The sequence below is a fragment of the Serinus canaria genome, chromosome 4 (genome assembly GCF_022539315.1).
Source record: "Serinus canaria isolate serCan28SL12 chromosome 4, serCan2020, whole genome shotgun sequence".
In the NCBI taxonomy this organism is placed as follows: domain Eukaryota; kingdom Metazoa; phylum Chordata; class Aves; order Passeriformes; family Fringillidae; genus Serinus; species Serinus canaria.
Window position 1 is genome coordinate 28,091,854 of NC_066317.1, and position 21,609 is coordinate 28,113,462.

At 38.5% G+C, this 21,609-nt stretch overlaps 1 protein-coding gene across 2 annotated transcripts in view; it reads left to right on the top strand.

Annotated features, from left to right (window-relative positions):
- The window catches only part of FHIP1A (FHF complex subunit HOOK interacting protein 1A), a 77,125-nt gene continuing 55,516 nt past the window's right edge, over positions 1-21,609 (top strand). The window contains exons 1-3 of one of the 2 annotated variants that reach the window (XM_018926722.3): positions 1-280; positions 547-710; positions 14,130-14,246. The gene's annotated coding sequence lies outside the window, so the exon portion shown is untranslated. The remainder of the gene's footprint in view (positions 281-546; positions 711-14,129; positions 14,247-21,609) is intronic. The other variant, XM_018926721.3, reaches the window with a different exon arrangement.

Here is a 21,609-nt window from a genome sequence, read left to right on the forward strand (position 1 = left end):
GGTGTGGGGGCGCGGGGTGATGCCCACCTGAGGGAACGGAGCCTTCGGGGGGGACGGAGCCTTCTGGGCGGGCGGGCGTGCGTGAGGGCGCTCTCGTCCGAGGGATTAACGACGGCCTCGCTGTCCCGTCGCGGACGGCGATTTACCTGGGTGGCCACCTCCCTCCCTCCCTCTTTCCTTTCTTCCTTCCTTCCTTCCCGGAGCCGGTGATTTCGGCAGAGAGGGAGTGGAGCCCGCCTGGCCCCTCCCCGGAGAAACTTTCCGCCGCCAGCCGCGCCAGGTAGGGGCCGGTCCCGCTGGGGCGGGAGCCGTGAGGGGGCGGCTGCGGCTGGGACGGGCCCCGCACGGAGTTTCGGGGGTGCTGCGCCGCCGCTCGGCCTCGTCGGCAGGCGGGGCGGGCTGTCAGACCGGTGTCACCCCCGGCCGAGCAGCTGCCGTCTGCCGCAGGGCCGCCGCGGGCTGAGGGCAGTATATAGGTCAGTGGAAGTAATGCCCGCCTAATCCTCTTTATCTTTTTGGCTCGGCTTTTCCGCTGTTGGTTTGTAGGGCGACCCTTGGGCTGCGTTGGTTGCAAACTTCTGGGAGAGAGAGGAGCCACTCTTCGCGCAGGGCTGTGTGAGCGGTCAAGTGCCGAGGTGAGAGCATGGGATACGCGCTTTTATTTTCCGGAAGGCTTTTCCTCCCAAGTGTGACGCCTAACGGAGTGCCAGGTATTCCTGCGTGGCGCTGTCACCGGCGTGACCCTGTGTCTGTGTGCCGAGTTTGGGTTCGGACTTCTGTTTTAACAAGTTAATTAACACTGATTATTTCTTTCTCCTTGCGTCACTCACCGAATCACCGAAGGCTATGCTGGCGTTTGCTTCAGATGCCAAAGGAAGGCAGAGGTCTCGGCAACTTCGGGGCCCGGGTAACGGGAGAAGGCAGTGTGCCCTGGCAAACTGATTACTGTGTTGCTTTCCCTGATCTTTGGGGAACTATTAGCAAGGTCATGTGAACCTTTCTGTTGCACAAGGGTGTTGGTAGCAACTTGACATGATTGCTCCACGTGGACAAATACAGAGGTGCTGGCAGGTGCCCACTGTCTGCTGGGACGTCATGTGTAAGGCCAGCCTGCCAGTATAGCAGTTTGCCAGGTTGGGATATTTGTAACTGAGAAAGGCTAAGACATACTTGATGGTATTTGGAGATTTTTATTTCAGTCTGACTTTTCTCTTCCCTGGGCTGCTTGATTGGTTTTGTGATTAGCATTAACATCTCATACAATGACAGTAAGAAGAAAAAAATGCATAAAATGGATTGTGTAATTTTGTATGCCACCCTATTACTTGTGATTGAACTGAATGTGACTTTAAGAATCTGCCATGCCCTCTCTGCCTAGGTATTTTCTGTTTATCAGTGTGAAACTGATGCTGTGCAAGAGTTGATAGTTACTTTTTCCTTTAGTACAGCAGTGTTTTTATTCTCCCGTATAGCAGTTAGAAGGATCTAGGGCCTCATCTTAGTGGGGAAGCATGAGGTCTTAGTTTTGTTTTAATTTTCAGAGAGAAGCGGTAGTGATAATAAATTATCCATTCAAAGAGATCTCTCATACCCCAATAAGATAGTACTGTTAGGTCATGCAGTGTAGACCCATGTCTCTGCCCTGTGCTGGTTTTATATCAAAATTTCTAGAAGTAAACCTTTTAGAAAAAATGTTGATTGGAAGGGTTTGTAATACCAGAAGGAGTGATGTCAAATGATGGTTTTCACATTATCTGTGCTACATTACTTTGCTGTAGTGTACAAGAGTCCACCTGATCTGAAACTAATCAAAGAATTAGGACCTAATGCTGTAATTTGTTTGTTTCTCTCTGGCTCTGCTTTAATGAACATGGAAGGTCAAAGAGAGAAAGGAAAGACAGAAAAACTTACAGTCTATAAGGTGAAGTATAAATAATTGTAGAGGGCAAGATTGTACCAGTGAGATATTGATGTGAGGATGGCAGTGGTGAAACTTGTGGAACATCTAGGTGCCTTTTCCTCTTATCTGTCTCAATCAAAACAAATGTTTTCAATTGACTTCCACTAACAGCTGTTTTAGTCTGTTTATTGACCCACGGTGATTGACGATATGTGCTTTGAAAAAGAAGTGAATCCTGTTAGATTGATGAAAAATGTGTGGACAAAGCTTGTGGAAGAAACTTAGCTTTATGTACATAGTTTCCTTTTTTTCTTCTTTAAACTTTACTGTGTTTAAAATATATGGTGGTGCTGGTAAAAACTGAATTGTACTCTGTAAGGGTTTTGGCTTTGAGTTGTTTTTCTTGTTTTATTTTTGGGGTTTTATTCCTCTGAATGGGATACAAACCTTCATAGGATCGGAAGCCAAGAGAAGCAAAATTGGAGAAACTGCTGCTAAGGTGGTTTTATTTGATCCTGGCATGAAACTGAGTTTTGGAAATCTATAGCTATGTTTTCTCTTCAAAAAGATTATAATGATGCATTGGTGCCTGTCAAGCTTAAGGCTTCAGATTTACAGGCTCTCAGTACCCTCTGAAGCATCAGTTTCTCTGTTAAACTGTACATTGAAGGATTATTAAGATTACTTTGATATACATCGTTTTAAGACTTCTTTTTTAAAAAAGAATTTATCCACAAGTGCTGCTGTTCCTCCCTTGCGTATCTTTATTTTTTATATATAGATGCTGCTTTTTGATGCCTGCAGAGGGTTTCATTGAAAAAGATCTCCAAATTTTAATTAGCCGAATGGGAATCTTGTTTAGCTCTACAATATTTGAGTAGCATACTTGACTTTTTTAAGATGCAGTTCTCCACATCCTGATTGGATGTTACTGTTAGCAGTAGTTTCCCTCAGACATGAGAGAGTTGTGTTCTCTCTCTCTCTCTTTCTCCCATGGCATATTTAGTGTAGTTGGCATGTTTGTGGTGTTTGTTATGTGCTGCTGAGAACAAGGCTTTTTTGACCTCTTGTTCCAGTAATCCTTTTTGGTAACAATTTTATAACTATATTTTGGTTTACAGACAAGATCTCAGACTCTTCTATTCAGATATGCCAGCTTGGCATTGTTACCTTACTTGTGGTCTCTTCTCAGCCTAACGGGGTAGGTTAGTTTTACACTAAATGACTGCCACCTCAACAAAACGGTCATGTGCTGTATCTGCATCAGAATGAGCACCAGGAAAGAGGGCATCAGGGAAGGCTCTTAGCAGAATAGTGCTTTTGGTTGTTTTTAAGGTAATGCAGTACACAACAGCAGATGCCTATACTTTTGGTATGTTATGGTTGCACTTCTTATGCTCTGATGGTATTGAGTAAAGACAAACAACCTTGGGGTGCTTCCAGAAGAGACCACAAAGGTCTGCACTTGTCAGAAGTTGGGGTATGAGTGGCCTAGAAATTCTGAAATTTTTTTCAGTTGTTTTGGCAATATGCTGGCTAAATAAAGACTTGTCAGTAGATGCTGGTATGGGTGCTCTGTAAGAATATCTGTATCTTTAACCTCATGCAAGCAGCTTACAAGAAACAGTGCCTTTTCCTGATCTTATTAATTTATTTGGAAAGTAGAGCTAGGACTTCATTTTGTCGTGGGTAGCAGGTCAATTAGACCTGGATCAAGTTGCTGAGATTGCACCTTAAGTCCTCAGTCCACTTCTGGGTCCCTCACAAAAAGGACATTGAGGTTCTTGAGCATGTCCAGAGAAGGACAGTGAAGCTGGTGAAGAATTTAGAGAGTGAGTCCTGTGAGGAATGGCTGAGGGATCTGGGGGTGTGTAGCCTGGAGAAAAGGAGGCTCAAGGGAGACCTTATCACTCTCTACAACTGCCTGAAAGGTAACCCCGTGGGTGTTGATCTCGTCTTCCAGGCAATGAACAACAGAGGAGATGGCTTCAAGCTGTTCCAGGGGAGATTCAGGCTGGACATTAGGAAGAATTTCTTCACTGAAGAAGTTGATTGAGCATAGGCATGGGCTGCCCAGGGAAGCGATGGAGTCACCCTCCCTGGGAGTGTTCCAGAAATGACTGGATGTGGCACTTGGTGCTATGGTTTAATTGACATGGTGGTATTCAGTCACAGGTTGGACTCACTGATCTTGAAGGTCTTTTCCAGCCTTAATAATTCTGTGATTCTAGTGAATTAAAAGAACAGTTTTGAAAGCACTTGTGAATGTGTACAATAAGTGCCTCTGCCTTAGTATCACTCCATTGTAACACATCTGTACACACACCAGTACAGGAGTAAGCTTTAACTATGGAAGTGCTGTGATGGTAAGGAAATATTCACCAGCTGAAGTTAGCATTATGAACACTGAGGAGCTTTGGGAATCAATCTTCCCTTACTTTCTCTTGTCATTGATCATAAGGCTTCATGTTAGTACAGGCAGGTATCTCTCAGTCAAGGACTCAGTGATGGTGTGATAAGAATGCTTTGCATGTTAAACCATGTGGCCAAAAAATTCTTGTCCAAGGTGATCCTGAAAGGCATGTCCAGGTGAGGCAATTCCATGTGGAATTGAAACAGAGCAGGTAAGATAAGAGCTTGTGAGAGTGGTAATATGGGCTCAAGGCATGTGAAGACATAATCTAAGAATGTGTTACCTATGCTATCAAGTAAGATTACATTTAATTAGCAGAGGAAGGTTTGGAAACATGACACAATCATAGCTATCTGCATGCAGGAGGCCCAGCATGTAGTTGGGACTTTGACTCAGATTATCTCTGAACCAAATGTAGCACCTTTTCCTAGCAGTTGGAAAATTTGCCCCGAAATTTATTCTGTTTCAAACTGTGGTGGCTTGCCATGGCTGGTGAGTTACTGGGAAATCAATGACTTGTTTATCTTTTTCCTTTCCGTAAAAAAAAAGGTCAAATTTTGATGCAATACTGAATTGCCTATGCATACAGTAATGTTAGACCAGTTAATTCTGATCTAAACATAATGAGCATGGTGTTACCTCCTTTTTGTGTGAGTACATACATAGCACAGCTAGATTAGTGCTAAAAGTATGAGGCAAATTCTTACAATGTAGTTTTTGCCATTTAGCTTTAGAAGCACAGTCAAACATTTTCTCCCCTTGTACCTCTACGCCTCTGCTGTAGTCTCCAAGCATATGACAGACACGATTTTGTTTACTTAAACATTTGCATGCCTTAGAAGAACTTTTCCTTTTTTTTTTTTTTTAAGACAGGAAAGCTGTGTGGTAATGAAAGCATGCTAGATTCTTTGTGTCAGTAACTATTACTAAAAGACAATTGTGCCCATTATCCTTCTGATTCTTGCTCATTTTTGCAAGTTTCCTGCATTGTATATTGGTGAAGGGTAGGATTTCTTTCTGTGAAGGTTTTTCTATAGAAAGACTATTCTAGCAATGCAAGTGGAGTTTGCCTGTGGAACTGATCAAATGATGGCCTTGAACAAGTTCACAATTGGAAGGATTTCCTAGAGCATGTGAAACAAATACAAGTTTTTAAAGTATTGACAGTCTTTCTATTCCAGTAAACCTTTGGATTGTAACTTAAATTTAGTTGTTGGCTAACAGTTGAAGAGTTAAACTGCTGAAGAATCAATCCCACTTGCATTCACAAAATCTTTTGTAAAACCTCAGATACCCCTGAGCAGGAAAAAAGAGAATATTATACTTTTCAGTTAGTTTTATTAACAATTAACAGTTAATATAATTGTAATAACTAAATTATTTTCAGATGTTTAGGTTTTTTACACACTAGTCAGAGAGCTGTGGTTAAAAAGTTGTTGTTGTGCAGCCAAGTCCAATAAATAGCATGGGTTGTTATTGAATTAACTCATTTTGCTGTGGCAGGCTCCTGGAGAGGAGAGAAGGAGAGATAACTTGGTTTTCTGCTTCATGACTGTGCTGGCATGATCCTGAGTAGTGCTTTTGTAAACATGTGTACCTTAAACATACAAGGGAAGAAGGAAGCCTGAGTAGGGAGGTATGCCTTTCATAATCACAAGTTGAAGGTGGAACATCATTAAGTTGCTGCACTGGACCCATGGCTCTTAGTAAACAGAACTGTGCTGCTTCTTCTTGGCACACTGGTGGCATTTTTACACTTCACCCATGCCATTACTGTGTTTTAGTTCAGTGTTATAAATTCCATATTCTTCTAAGAAAACCTATGGAGGTCAGAAGTTTATCTCAACTTCTGAGGAACTCAGTGATTTCCAGTGCTGGACTTTGCAAGAAGTGCATGCCCCCAATCACAGCATGATGTGGATTTGTTTTGGAAGTGAGGGCTCTGTTCGTCTCTGTGAGCGGAATTAGAATTTACTAAGGTAAAGTGACAACAGGTGCTAAGCAGACAAAAATTTTGCTGCAAACCATAAAGATCTTCAGAAAAGAGTGTGGTGCTCCTTTTTATTTTTGGCTCCGATTTTGTTCTCAAATCACCCAATGTCCTTGGAATGCCTTTGGTATGGATTGTGAATTTTTTTCTTTTTTATTTTCTTTTTTCCTTTTAATTGGCTATTTTGCCATTCAGTACACGGAAGCAAAGAACACATAAGAACACATAGTCAGCAATAGGTGTAACAGGATAATTTCCTTTCTGAATTGCTGACTTGCATTAAGATTAATTATGCTTGCCTGCTTGGAGTGGTTTCAGGTAAACAATTAGAAAGTTCTTTTTCAGCTTCTTGAAACATATTCATAAGATATGAAGTGAGAGTACATTTTGAGTGGAGGAAAAGCATGGAGGACAGAAACCGATTTGCCTTTGCAGTGAATCTGTTCTTAATATCTTGGTCCTAGTAGTGTGAACAGCACTAAAAGATATTTCCTTGAACTTGCTGCCAGGTAACACAGAGATTTTTATGGCTGTCAGTGGTTTCATCTGCTTTCAGCATATTTTGCTGGCATGATTTTTACAGAGGTGATGTTTGCCAGCCCAGTGCTTATGGGTTCCTCAGTTGCTGGTGTTGATAAAGCAGAACACACAGTAGTATTGAGTTTCTTTTGAAAAATTTCCTTCAGCTAGTTAGGGCTAGGTTTGTTTTGCTTTGATGCCAGTGGGATCCTTGAACTTGGAGAACTTATTTTTTTCTCACAAGAACCTTTATTGTTAGAAAAAAAATAAAATGTTCAGAGAGCAACAACTAAGGAGGTTTAGCAAAGACTGCATTTATAATGCATGCTTATTTGCAAATTGTATATCTTGCTAGTAGTGTTTTTATCACCTTACATTGATTAGCTGAAACATTACTGTTTGATTTTAAAGTAGTAGCAAGCAAGGGGGATAAAATTTTGTTATATTGGCAGCAAGGCGTATTCTCTTACTGGTGTGCATTTGTTTTGCAGACATTTTAAGTAACAACAGTTCAGATTTAAAAGAGTCATCAAGTCAACAGCAACATTTCAGGAGCACTTAGCATTGGGCTTGGTGTCAGGAGACAATGTGGTCTAATCAGTTATAATTCAAAGTACATTTAAATATTCTGAGATAAAATTATTATTTACTCAGAAGCAGGAATATTGGTGTCTGTGGCATTTGCTAATGCAGAAATTGAAACTATTCTTTCACAGAGGAAAATATGAAAAGTAGAGAGAGGATGGCTTACTGGTGAGCCCTTCAACATCAAATGCAAGGAGGGAAAGGAATTCCCAGCTGAATTGCCAAGGACAAGTGTAAAAATAAAGCACACACACATACAATTAAAAATTCAGAATGGCCAGCTCAAAAAGAATAATGAGAAATCATTATAGAAATAGAAAGTTAGTAAAAAGAAAGTCAGAGGAGGTTTGCTTCTGTTTTTCTAGTGGAGCTGTGGACAGATAATGCAAAACAGGCTAAGGTTTTTTTTTGTTTTTTTCTTCACCTCAGGTCTAATAAAAGATACTGGGACTTGGAGGGGAGCATGACGTCCAAGGCAAGCGCTAAAACATGAAGGTGGTGTGAGGAAAGAGTGAGTTTTAGAGCAGTTAGGGAAGTTTAAGTGTTTACAAAAACACTGTTGAAAGAGTAAGGGCTGGCTGATGTAATCCTTGAGCTGCTGCAGTTACTTAACTCATGGAGGGTATGTGTAATACTGTGCCACTGAGGAGAGGGATTGTAGTGTCTGTACAGGTGTCAGGGGCAAGGGGCAAGTGGAAATGAGTAACTGTAGACTCAGTTGTTTATCTTTATCTGTTCTAGTATTTTTCTTGGGAATTAAACCCTCCCAAAGCAGTAGAAGATGACAAAGAAATAAGCAGTAGCTCATATAATTTTAATTTTAATATTAAACCATTAGACTAACAGAGTTTCTCTTTCCAAAATGCTAACAGAAGAGGAGCAGTAGGTTTCTGGTAGCTTGACTCTATTATAGAAACTATCAAAATTTCATTCTTATTAAAGAATGTCTGGAGGAATTGACTGTGGGCAAGTGCTAAACTGTTTGAAAAACATTGTTTTCCCTAGAAATGGACTAATGAGATAGTGTTCTTGTTTAGGGGTGAGAGGTTTATTTTAGATATATACATGAAGGATTTATATATTTTTGTAGACAACAAGAATAACAGGAGTCAACATTGCTATAGAATTGTAAAATTAGAGAATATCTTCAATCAAAATGATTGAATTCCACTCTTAGAAGGTTTTGGGTTTTTTGAAACAAAGCTGGTTCTTAGGGTGTGACTGAAGTTTGTATTCCAAACCCCTGTAACACAGTTCCTTATGTCAAACACAGCAAGGCTTCTTTAAAGTAATTTCTGCCTCCTGGTTGATGGGAGCAATCAGAGAAGGCCAGAAGGACCAAATGCTTCTTTCTCAGCCTTGTTTCAGCTGACCTTAAGGACCTTTCCAGTTCTTGTTGTGGGATCCTGTGTCTGCACCACATATGTGTAAACAGAAATATGTTCTACAAGTTAAATGAATCTTAGTCTTTCCGGCCAAGGTTGATGTAGTGACATGTTTTGAAGATGGAATTAATTTAAAAATAATTTAAAAGGAAAAAAAGAAGGGAATATGAACCCATTGCAGGGAGTCTGGAGAAGAGCAGTAGGGATACCTAGATGTCTGGAGGAATGACTGAATGAACTGGGAGCTGTTATTTTAGCTTCAAAGAGCGAAGAAGACAGTGGAGAAATGAGAAAGTGAGGGTTTGTCTAAGTGTATGACATAAAAGTGTTTTTCACAGTGATCTGTTTTCTTTCCTTGCTTGATAAGATGGAATTGCATTGGAATATATTATCAGAAAAAGTTGTGTATGATATTAAGAACAGGTAATGAAAGCAGCTGTGAGTTGTGACAGAAACATGATGTGTGTTACCATGGCACAGGGGGAAGGGCTAGATGACTTTGAGGTGATTTTTTTTATCCTTTGAGTACAAAACAGAGATAGTTACTGTGGTGCAGCATGATGTGTAAAGTCCAGGGAGAGCACAGTACTGAGAATTCACTTTGGTACCCCTACTTTTATATTTCAACTGACAGGGAGGATACAGAAGATATCAAAACATTGTGCCTCTTTCTTTGTTGTTTTTTTTTTTTCCTTTTCACCTGCATGGAGTAGATGGGGGAGACTTTGCAGTGCTGTGGCTGTTGAAAAGTAGCTAGAACTCCCTGTTAGAGATAACAACATGAAAAAATGACTGTGGCCATGGCTATACCCACACTGGCTCTGCAGGAGCAAATCCTTCAACAGGCAGTGCAAGGAAATGTGGTGTGAAGATGCCTGGATTAGTTTTGAAAACAATTTTTCATATTTGTGTGGTGTTGCATCCAAGCCACTGGGAGTTTACTGCTTCCAGACCTGTGTGAGTCTGCTCTCTGCTACGCAGACTTAATCAGCTTGTGCTAGTGAAAATTTGGAAAACCTTTCATGTAATCTGCTGTATGTTGTTTACAGCCCTCTATTGTGCTGCCCTTGTAGCCTGTGTTTATTTGAATACACTAATTCTTTTTCTTTAATTATTTGTCCAGTAGCAGTCCAAAGCAGAAGGGGTTCTTCACTGCATGATTTTTCTTGTTCAAATGATAGGGATTACAACAGTGACATTAAACAAGGGTTTTAATTTCAGCTGCATGTTATTGGGCAAAACTGTGAATAGCAGAAGGAAAACAAAGATTTGAGGAAGTCCTGCAGTGTCAACTGATCTTTAAATCAAAAGCAAATAGGCACATTATAATGTAAAATTAGCAGTTTAGAAGAGTTCTGGTTTGTTGCTCACAGAGGGAGATTTCCCAGGAGGTATCACCTCTGTGATGTGTTTGTTATCTTAATTAATGCATGTATGAAACCAGAACATACTTCCCTCTTAATATTTTAAAGTCCATCTGCTGTTTTGAATGGTATCTGTTGGTACTGGGAGTATTTGTATTGATTCATATATCTGTGGACTATGGTTTCTAGGATTATTTTCTTGGGCTTTCTCATGAAGGGGAAAGATAAGGAAAGCAATTTGAATTTCCCAAACCACAAAGCTATGCATCTTTCATATTATCCAGCTGGGGTAGTGGTGTAGGTTAAGATGCATGGGATGTGATACAGTCTCTAAGGACAACTTTCCTCTCAGATAAAATGCAGTATAACCCTGAGCTCAAAATTAATTGTGTTAAAAAAAACAAAACAGAGGGAGAGAGAACATATAAATCCTTGAAAAGGGTTTTGCCATTCTGAAAAATGTCCTGGTAACCTGTCTGTTAAAAGAAAGTTTGACAGTCTGCTCTGCTGTGGACTGAAGAAACATTGAAAACTGCTGTCTGATTTGATGATCTCAATATACAAAGTAGAGCATCCTAATTCATGAAGGGTACTACTAAGAATTGGTTATGTTCTAAAGCTTTTTAATATGCATGCCTCACCACACACATTTTAGGACAGAATTTCAGGCTATCCAAGCCATGTGAGCTGAGATACGTATTTTTTCTTATACTGCTATAATTATGAATCATATGATTTGTATGAATACTGTGATCCAGAAAATGTATAAAATTCATATAAATAATATGAGATAGAAAATATTAGGTAAAATATAGCATTTTTGTGTCTGGTTCAAAGTTTTTTTGAGCAGTTCTTCTACCATTTTATGTTTTCCTCATCTATCTCAGCTTTCAGAAATGAGAAGGCAGAACCTTTTTAATCTCTTCTCTCAACCTTTTTTAATTTCTTCTCTCTCCCTCTGTTCCCTGTCCTTACCATCCAGGATACAAAATGCAGATGTGTATTATTTTTTACCTTGTTGCCTGCTTTTAAAAAGCTGTGTATTTGATGCATAAGCAAAATATTTGCTCTTCCAAGAATGTTACATAAGGCAAGACTGTGCTTGGCAGTAGTGGTTTGTCAGTGCCTGCAAAGAGATCCCAGTGTCAGTGCTCCCTGGAGATAAGGATGTATTATTTCCTATCTGGCAATACTAAACTGGTGTTACTATGTGAATAATATGACTCTCCTGGGCCACAACGACAGGAAGCTCTCTGTTTTATTATCACCATGCTTCTTTAATTTAATTACAGCTTTTAAAAACAATAATAAAAAGGATGATTCAAAATTGGAACTTGCTAAATTATTCAAATTTTTCTTCTTTCATATACTAGACTGAGTCTTCTTTTGCACTCTAACCTAAGGGGTGTCTGTGTGGGTTTGGTTTTATGTGGCTTTTTGTTGGCTTTTTTTTTCCAAATTATTTGGGAAGCTAAAGGTACTTAGGTTCTGGACATCTTCCATTGCTTGGTGCTCAGGTTTCAGATTCAGATTTTTTTACGTATGTTGGTTCAGGCAATCGTTCCATGTTCTAAATAACTTCTCTTTAAAACCTGCACATTAACTGCATATCATAGAGAAATTTTTGTAGACTACAAAAGAACTTCTGTAGCCTACAAAAGAACAGACCTTTGCAATTTTCTTTACTGCCTCGGTAGTAGTTACAAAGATTCATTGAGTCAGTCTTGGAGGACTTTGAAGCTGAAACACTGAATAAGTTTGGATAATATGGCCTTACTGTGTAATTTTTTATTAAGCATATATTTGAAAACATGCACTAGCCATGTCAGAAATGGGATTGTCACTCATGTGTCTGTTGTTCATTGGCTCTGGTATCAGTCTCTCGTACCAATTTTCAATTTCAGGCTTGTGGGTCTAGATAAAACATGATGTTTAGATGGAAGCATGCTGGAATCTTTAAAACAAATATGCTGAAGAGTTTTGCCCTCCACCAATGTCCCCTTAATTCTGTACATTTGAAGCCCCTCCATAGATGCTTATTGCATACTCCTTTCCCACATATGCTGGAAAGAGTTATTTCTGTAGAGGCTGTGGGCTACCTTTAGGACTTCAGTTTGGACTCTGGGTAGGGGAAATTTCTCTTTTAATTTTTTTTCCCTGGTTCTTCTTTTCTGTTCCCTCCGATGGGATTATTTCATGTGTAGTAAAAGGAAATAAAAATATCAGGCTGATTAACTTGATAACCTCAAACATGAGGATGTCATGTAGACTGTACCTATTTTGTTATGTGTATGACAATAATTCTTAAGCTATGCTGCAAATTAAAGATGATAATCCAAGGGAAAAAATAATTGTTTAATTTAAAAGACAGTCTGGTCAAGAACATAATTATAGGCTCTGCTTGGAAATTTACCCAGATAAATGATACAGTAAAACAAAAATAGGGAAAATGTGTTTAACAAAAGTAACTTGGAACCTTATTTTTATGACCAGATGCGATGAATGTATGAAGCAAACAGGAGAGAAGTTAGTATTAATTACAAATTATGGAGAAATCTTCTTCCTTTAGAGCCCTCACTTGTAATGATTTTGAGTAATAAAAAATATATTAACAATAGTAGGGTTAGTGAGGTAGAATTTTGTGAACAGTATTTTACTACAGGAAATGTTTTAGAGATGATCTGGAGGATAGAGAGGTTGACCCTGTTACCATTTCACTTGGAAACTGGCTTATTTTTAGGACTACCTCTTTGTTGTAATTGAGGGGGAAAATGAATGCTAAAAGTCTCTTCATGAAATTTCTGGTTACCTCTGTGGAGGAACCTGATATAATCGTCCTTGAAATTCAGGAGCATGAAATGGCAAGGGGTCATCTAGTCTAGCATGTACCGAAACCATATTATATTTGCAATATAAAAACAGAGTCTTCCCATAAAGCCTTAATTTTTGGCTGTTTTGTTCATGCTCTCCTGATGGGAAAGCTGTTTAAGAACCTGTTTTAAACTATGAGTTCTTTGTTAAAAATTATGTTTATAAAAAATACTTTTGCCTTGATGTGTGTACTTTCTAAATTTTTGCAGGATTCCTTTCAGCATACTGAGAACTTTCAGAGTTTTACCTCCCTCCTTCTAAGACACAGAAAAATGACAGTCTTCTTATTTTGAATTAATTTGTGTAGTCTGGAGGAATTTCTGTCAGGCAGGTTAGCAGGATGTCTGTAAAATCAATTTTGAATGCTAAGCACTGTGTAAATGAATAGACACGCTTTTCATACTTGCATTTTTCTGTATGTGTGCAGCCTTGTTACATGTCAAATATAAATTTAATATGAATTACTTCAGTGTTGACAGAAAGGTGTGGGTTTCTCCTTCTCCCTTGCATGTGTTTAGCTTGTTTAACAAGATGCTGTTATGATGCATTTCTTGTCTGAAAAGTGAGTTCTGTAATCAGTTTTTTGGCAGCATAGCCAGCTTTACTATTCAGTGTCATACCACTTCTTTCTGCTTCTGTGTTTTTTGTGGTTTTTTTTTTTCCCCAGTGGTTACTTTTTAGCCAGAACAGTTTCTTAATTGCTTCAGATTTATTCAGTGTGTTATGCATGATTGTTTTTGGGTTGCAGCATGGATAGGAATGTTTTTAAGTTGCAGCAGTGAACAGAAGGCAACAAGGAAGGCAAATATGGATTGCTTCTGCAGTGATGTGGGCTTTTAGCTGATCATGCCCTTGGTGTTTTCAAGGGCTTCTCACTAGGTATTGGTGAAAAGCCTGGAAGCTCTGACCTTGTCTGTGTGGACGTGTCTTGAGATGTGAAATATGCTCTGTTACTACTGCTCCTGTTTATTTGAGAGTTTATTAGCTTGTTTTGTTTAAGCTGGAGTTTTTTTTCCTTCTCAGTTTTTACACTGCCAGATTTCTGTTAATAGAGAATGTTAATTTTTGCTTTTCTACTTTCTCTGCCTTTCCTTGTGTGTAGTGGAAAGCTGAATGCTGCTGAAAGCTGAAGAAACTTTAAGTCTAGTTTCTTGACCAAATGGAAGAACTTCCAGAGCCAATTTTTCCTTGCTGACCTGTTGACATGCTTTAATTGCAGGTAAGATAAGTGTGTGTCTGTGTGTGTATAATAGGTAGCTCAGAACAGAAGTCTGTTTGCTGAGCCATGAGCTTGCCGTTTGGAGTGCTGGGTGTCACAATCAGTTTTTGTGGTATGGATATCCATCCTATGAAAAGTGGGCTTGAGACTTCAGTCTGATATCAGCCTGGTAGCGTCTCCAGTAGCACTCAGCTGCATTTAGGCCCAGTGGGCTCTGGAGCATCCTATCAATGTTTTGTGTTTTAATTTTGTTTGTATTCACAACTGTACAGTGTAACTATTGTGCAATATTCCTGTGGCAGTCACAGTAAGTGCTTACATGTGAAGTGAATATACATCAATTCTCAAAGGTTCTTTAGCTGTCTTTTAGTGCCCTGTAACTTCTGGAGAACAATACATATATTGTGACCTACATAACCTGCAATTAGAGGTAGGTTATCTGTGGCACATTGATGAGAACCCAACAGCCTGTACACCAGGGTTGGCAAGACTCCTGTTTTTTGTGTTTGTTTGTTTAAGAATATCTCCACATTATTTGGCTTACAGGATACGAAACTGAAATGCTTGTCATCTGAAGAATTTATGTTTTCTTTTTTTCTCCTGACTCCAAAACATACAATGTAGGATAGAAAAAGAGTTGAAGGAGGAAAGGCTAGTATTCTCTATCTGAGCTTAAAAATTGAACACAGAAACTTTAGAAAACCTTTTACAACAAAAGCTAAATAAGGGACAGAGGACCTAGACTTTGGCTTGTCGTTGGATCATCTTTATCTTACTCTGCAGTGAAACTAGTTAGCTGACGATGAAAATTCAGATAAGTCCTTTCCCCAGCCCGATCTACAAGCATGAATATTGTTTGGTTCTTGATGCAACATTGTACATGTGCTGTGTTTTATTAGATAAGCTGTTTTACGATGTGAAAAGGGCTGAACACTTATGAGTTACCTCCCCAAGAGATGCTTATTCTCAGTTTGCAAAAGGACCAGATTAAAGGGCAGGAAAGAGGGGTGTGATTTTCATAGACTGAATGTTTCATAGACGAGTTGGCATCATTTGGGGAGGAGATGTGGGTGTTAATTGCAAGATTGTCATAAGGAAGCTGTGTACAGAAGAGAAGCCCAAGCTAGCTAGGGAGGGAGCCTGATGTGTGGGTGTGAAATGAGACTGGGATTAGTACAGACAAGCTTGAAATCACAGGAAACCTGACAGTGTGTTTGGTTTCCCAAGTTGTGTTTGTTGTATCAGGTGGAACATTTACACCAGTCAAACAACATTAGAAAGGCGAAGAAATATGAAATATTTCTGGTTGTTAACCACCATAATAGTGGTTATTATGAATATGATACTTCATAATAACCATTAGTTCCTAGGTTTTATATACCCAGGTTTTCTTTCAAATTGATTAGAAAAAATACAAATAGCTGTGAGATTATAATTTGATATGAACTTTCTGGTAAACTCTTGTGCCTTGTTTGTTATTTCTGAACCACTAGACACTTGCTTTATGAAAATGAACATCATCTCTCAGCCGCCTTTCATGTAGCATGTGTCTGGTTTTATCCTCCCCTGTAGTGTTTCTACCTCTTTTTTGGTGCTGTTTGTTGCAATTCTTGGTGCTGATGGGAGACCATTTTGTCAAGTGGAAAACAACCAACACGATGATGTGGAGTCTTTCTCTCATTTCTTCATATTCTGTGTTTGTGTAACTCCTCAATTTTACTAGTATGTTTGGATTCCTGTTGCTTTAGCTAAGAGCAGTCATGAAAGAAACCCCTAATTCCTTCACACACAAGCTTTAGTGTCTAGTCTAAGATTGTTAAGTATCTGTGATTACCAACTCTAGTCCCAGCTGTATTAAATCCTTAGTGTTTTTTATTGGAAAATATCAATGCATCTGGAACAAATATGTTCCCATTTATTTTTGTTTTTAGTTTAACTGTTCTAAGTAAGACTTTAATAGATTCAAGTTGGAATTTCATAATGATAAGACACATTGTAAAATAATCCATTAGTTTATATGGAGCACCTTAGGATCATTCTTCCTTTGAGCTGTATTCTTCCTGAGTTGTGGTGTGGGGGTTAATTGTTTGTTTGTAGTTTTTAATTGCTTTTTTTTCCTCCTGATGTCAGTTTGTAGAGTTTTGAGTTTGTTCTCATTATAAAAATTGTGAAGACTCAGACTTGGGGGGAGGAAAACCTCTTTTTCATTTGGCAGTGAGTTTCATCTTAGGAGCAAGCCAGTAAAAACTTGGTTACTGACAGAAATGAATATTATAGAGGAAGATCCTGTTTTACTGATGTAGGTAATTTTTAAACTGCCTTGAATTTCACAAAATGTTAATATGAATAGAAAACAGCTATTTACATGACTTTACTCTTTCATAGGATTCTTTGGGCCAGTTGCAGGCTACTTCACATGGCCTTCTTGAGGAATCAGTTCTATATGTTCTATAAATAATTTAAATGGTTCTGATTTCTAATCTTTCATCACTATACACTAGCATACAAATTTGCTTTCCCTGTGATGCTGAGGGAGAGGTCTGTAAAGGACACATCCACCTGGCAATTCACAGAATATAAAGAGGTATACATGGCTTTCATAATGCATGAAGTGTTTTTTCTTTCTCAGCTCAAGATAAACAAGGAAAAAACTTGTGTATGCATCACACAATATGAGTAAAGTTCTTGGGTATGTCATAAAGAATGTTTTGTCCAACCATCTTGATTTACTTGTCATTGCTTGTGTCTTGAGTTTAATTAGCTAAGTGTGTATTTTGCCCTGAAGAACTAAGCACAGTTCACAGGAATTTTTTAAAACTCTGGTTTGCTTCAAATAGAATTGGATTAATGAAAAACTAATCTGTCACCTACTGCAAGTGTACTGTTGGGCTTTTTAAAGCAATGTTTGTGCCCTTTGTTTCATATTAAGTTCTATGTTGTGAAGTGCACATTGAGTATTTCTGTTGTTAGTCTTTTAAAACAAGGATTTGTACACTGTTGTAAGTATAACATTATTGAAAAGAAAATTTGGATAAAGCTTTTTGCTATCCAGATTAGATTATTGAGATTTTCTTGCAGTGCTTGAGATTTAAAGTGAAGAAATCAGGTGGGAGTAAAGTAATTGATTCCATTGCCATATGCATGCTCAAGTTTGCAAAATGCAAGCTAAGCAGAATACTTGTTTCATCCTACTTTGTGGCTCTACTAACTAAAATAAACTGTAGCTTATCTTAACCAACAAAAGGTGGAAGTGAATTTTAAAATATAATGCATTCCTGAAGGATATTGCTTATTGAAACTAGCATGTAGTTTGCAATGGTTTATTGTAGTATTCTTTTTATGTCCATTCAATTTGAAAACTTCCCCTTTCTTCCAGTGAAGTGCTACAGTGCATTTTATACATGGGCTGTTCTGTGGTAGGCTGTTTCATGTGTTGCAAATGTGTGCAGCTGACCACTAGTCTCATTTGAAGATTGTTCTTGCAGCTTGCACAGAAGCTTTATGAAACACATGGGGTTTTGCCTCTCTCCTAGTAGGAACATAGTATTTAAGGGGAAGGGAAAGTCTCTCACTGTATTCTAGGTGTGGCAAAGAGTCAGTGTGTGACAATATGTGAATGTCTTTGCTTGAATATTTTGCTAAGGGGAAATCTTTGGTGACTACCCTACCACAGGGTAAGGAGGCTAATCTGAAATGATATTGAAACTTTGACCAAAAGTGGTGTTCTAGATAAAATTCCTATAACTTTTTGACTTGATTGGCACTCCTCTGTGACTTACTTTACCAACATCAATATTTTGTTTCACTGAAGAGCTGTTGGTGTTAATTTAATCTCTATATCAATTTAAATCTAAGTGCTTTATCTGAAGGATCACGAACTGAAGCAGTTTGTGATTCTTCAGATATAAAAAGGGGTACTACAAACTAAGTTGGTCGAAGTACCACTTAATATTGATTTTGTTCAATGGCATTTTTTTCACTTTATAGCTGTTTTTCACACTTAATGGCTACCCACTTATACTGAAAAGACACGTAACATAATTTAAAAAATCCCTACCCCTCAACCTTATTTCAGGATGTTGATATTTTATCAGTTTTGCTGATTGTCTTTACATCCTAATGAGCTTTGCGTGAGTTGAGAGTTTGTTCTCTCTGTTGGTTGAAATTACATTGCTGCTCTGTAAAATGTTGTGGATTCTCAAGTGACTTATGCAAAATAGACTTTCTATGCACCAGCAGCTGAGTAGTACTGTTGTAGGAAGTGCTGGAGAGAGGAACCTTCATTTCAGCCTCATGATATAATTGTTCAGGTACACCCTTGAGCAAACAGTTGGAACTGAAAAGGTGAATCTTTTAAAGAGGTTTTGGTAATGAAGTTTTTACATGTGAATTCAGTAACTTTAACGTTTAAGTTGCAGTGCAGTCATTAAAGATCTAATTACTTACCTTCTAATTTGAAAAAAACATTTCAAAACCACTCTGGCTATAATCCCATCCTATGGGTGATTCTAGTGAGTAACTAGGTTACAATGTGATACTGGGCAAAAAGTATGTGGACTAATAGGTCCCTGCTTTGGAAATGTCATAGTGTCTTTAGCAAATGCAAGAGAATATTAAAAAGCTGGAGCCTCATCAATTTATGAAGGATTATAAATTATGATAACAGATGAGGGGGGCTTGATAACCATGGAAATCTTTCAGTTCCAAGTCCTAAGGAAGATCATGACACCAGGAAAATCTTTAAAAAGCCAAAGCAGTTGAAGTATTTCTCTTCTGAAAACACCTCAGAAACTTCAGCATAAATTTTTGCTACTTATGAATAGCAAGACTGAAACTTCATTTTGCTGGGATTAAGGAAGTAATGCTAGGCATCATTCCAGGAGCAAGTCAGAAAAGTATTATGCCTTAGAGAAACAACTTACTTTCCTTCTCCTCCCCTTATTTTATGACTGCAATATTATCAGTCTGTTTTCCTTTTCAAAACTGTGTCAGCTGTGCACATTTTAAGGCGGGAGCTAGTGTATTTACTGGTGCCATAGTAGATGCATTTTGGAATTGGTTCTATCCGTGCCAAGGACCTTTGAGGGTGGGATAGAATAGATAGGGAGTTGCTTTCTCCATGATTATTTTTCTTTTTGGCCAGGTAGGGAAAGGCACAGTCCTACTTTTAGCTGCTAGCGGGGATGAGATGAAAGATCTGCTGGCCTCCAGGGGTCATGTTTAGCTTGGAACTGACTCAATGCAGACTTGAAGGGTTAATTTTTGACAAATACAACAGGAAAGCAATCTTTGAGAAATCAGAACACTTTCAATTCCAGAGAAAAGGATGTGAAAAGTTTACTCTAGAAAAATCAGGAATTTTTATTGATTTATTTGCAAAAAGAGAATAATCTATGGGGATGTTTTCCTTGGTGTTCCTTTTCAGTATATCTAATGAATTTTTGTCCAGTTCTGCAAGTGTTTAATATAATGTTCAATTGTGTCACTTACCAGAGGCACATTGGCTACTAGGGCAGAGAATATTGCTCTTGCATTAGTCAGTTAAGAGTTAGATGGAACCTGGAGTCTGGTGATTCTTGTGACATGTTGAACGTGTTTGCTGCTAGTAAGTTTAAATTATTGTAACATTATTGCAGAAGAACTAACACATCATTAATTACTGTCTCTAAGTCTTCAGACTCTGACTTGCTGACTCTAAATATGCAGTTACGGTAATAAAAACCATGGAATGATTCTAGAAGCGGAAGAGCTGATGGAGTCTCTATCCAGGGTGGCAGTTGCACAGCCTCCCCAGCCTCTGTTCCCAGTTTGCAGTGATGTGGCCATACTCCCTTCTGTTTTACTCTTCCTGAAGCTGTTGCTGAACTGACTTGTTTGTCAACTGAGAAGGAACTACAGCATGAGTGTGCCAGGGACATGGGATAGGACCTCTTTGTTGTGTGTGCCATGAACTTCACTGCTGCTTCACCACAGCTTTTGGAGCAATGCTTTTAGTAAAAAACCTATCAGGGATTCTCTGGATAACTGTGCTGTGCTAAAAGGATACAACTGAAACTAAGATGAATTGCTAATCTCTGAGTATTAAAATTCATAGCCTAAAAAGCTTTGTTGCCTCTTAAACTTTAAGACCATGCAACTACATTCTGTTTTCCTCTCATTGGTGTAAATCTACCTTCATTTCACTGAAAGTCAACCTAGCATGCAACTGGAAGAAAGAAATTTAGGCTATTTAATGAGATGCAGTTGAAGAAATCCAGTGAGACAAACTAAGATGAATGAACATGTGGGAAGCAAGTACAGTCAAAGTGAGTAATATGCTGCATTTTGAGAAATACAAACATGTAGGAGGGTAGGAATAAAGTGCTTGCACAGAGTAAGCCAATTGCCTAGAGCTGGGTATCCAACAATATTTAATTTGGGAGATGAAGTTACTGTCCCATTGCATTGCTTTCCTAAAAGAAATGAGGTAAAACTGGTCTGGCACTTTTGAAAGGTAAGTCAGCAGCTGAATCAGTATCATGAATAACTCTGTTCAGAACTTGTGGCTTTTCCTGAAACACTTCCTGAGTGTGGAGGAGAGAACAAAACAAAAAAAGTTCAACCAAACAGTAAAAAAACCACCTCAAACAAACAAAAAGCAAAACCAAAACCAACAAATCCGGAGCAGAATTACTCATTCTATTTTATGAATGCTTTGATTTTTTTCTATTATTATGGAACTTTTTTTAGTGTTTGCATTATTATCTTACAAATATATACTCCAGAAAAACATCTGAACTGGTATAGGGCAGTGTATCTTACATCTGTGTCTTCTAAAAAGCTAAGTGGGGAGGTTGTGTAGATGCAGTTTTTAAAGTATGTGTTGTTCTTTTTGAATTGCCTGGCATGTTCCTAATAATAGGACAATGTCCTCTGCCAGCATGTTTCATTTACCATGTCATTGTTAGCTTCCACAGAAGTCCTAAAGTGTTCTGAAACAATATGGGCTTTGAATCTAATTGAGACAAGCCTAGTACTAAATACTTCTGGACGACATAGATCCCATTCCCTTTCTCTTGACAAGTTAGAGAATTTGTGTTGGGTGACATTTTTTACATCTTACTTTTTAAACCTGTATGGTATATCATCTTAGTTGATTCTCTTAATAAAAATTTCTGTAGTAACATACAAAAGCAGTAAGCATCTCATGATGTAGAATAATTGTCTTTAAATTGTCTGTAACAGAGTGGTTGGATCCCTGCAAGTGGGATTCCCACTTACATTCGTCAGGTAAAAGCATGTCTGTTGTGGTTGAATATTTTAGTTGCCACGAGTTGACTCTGCATCGTTTTCAGACCCTGACTCCTGCACAGTTATTAGCATG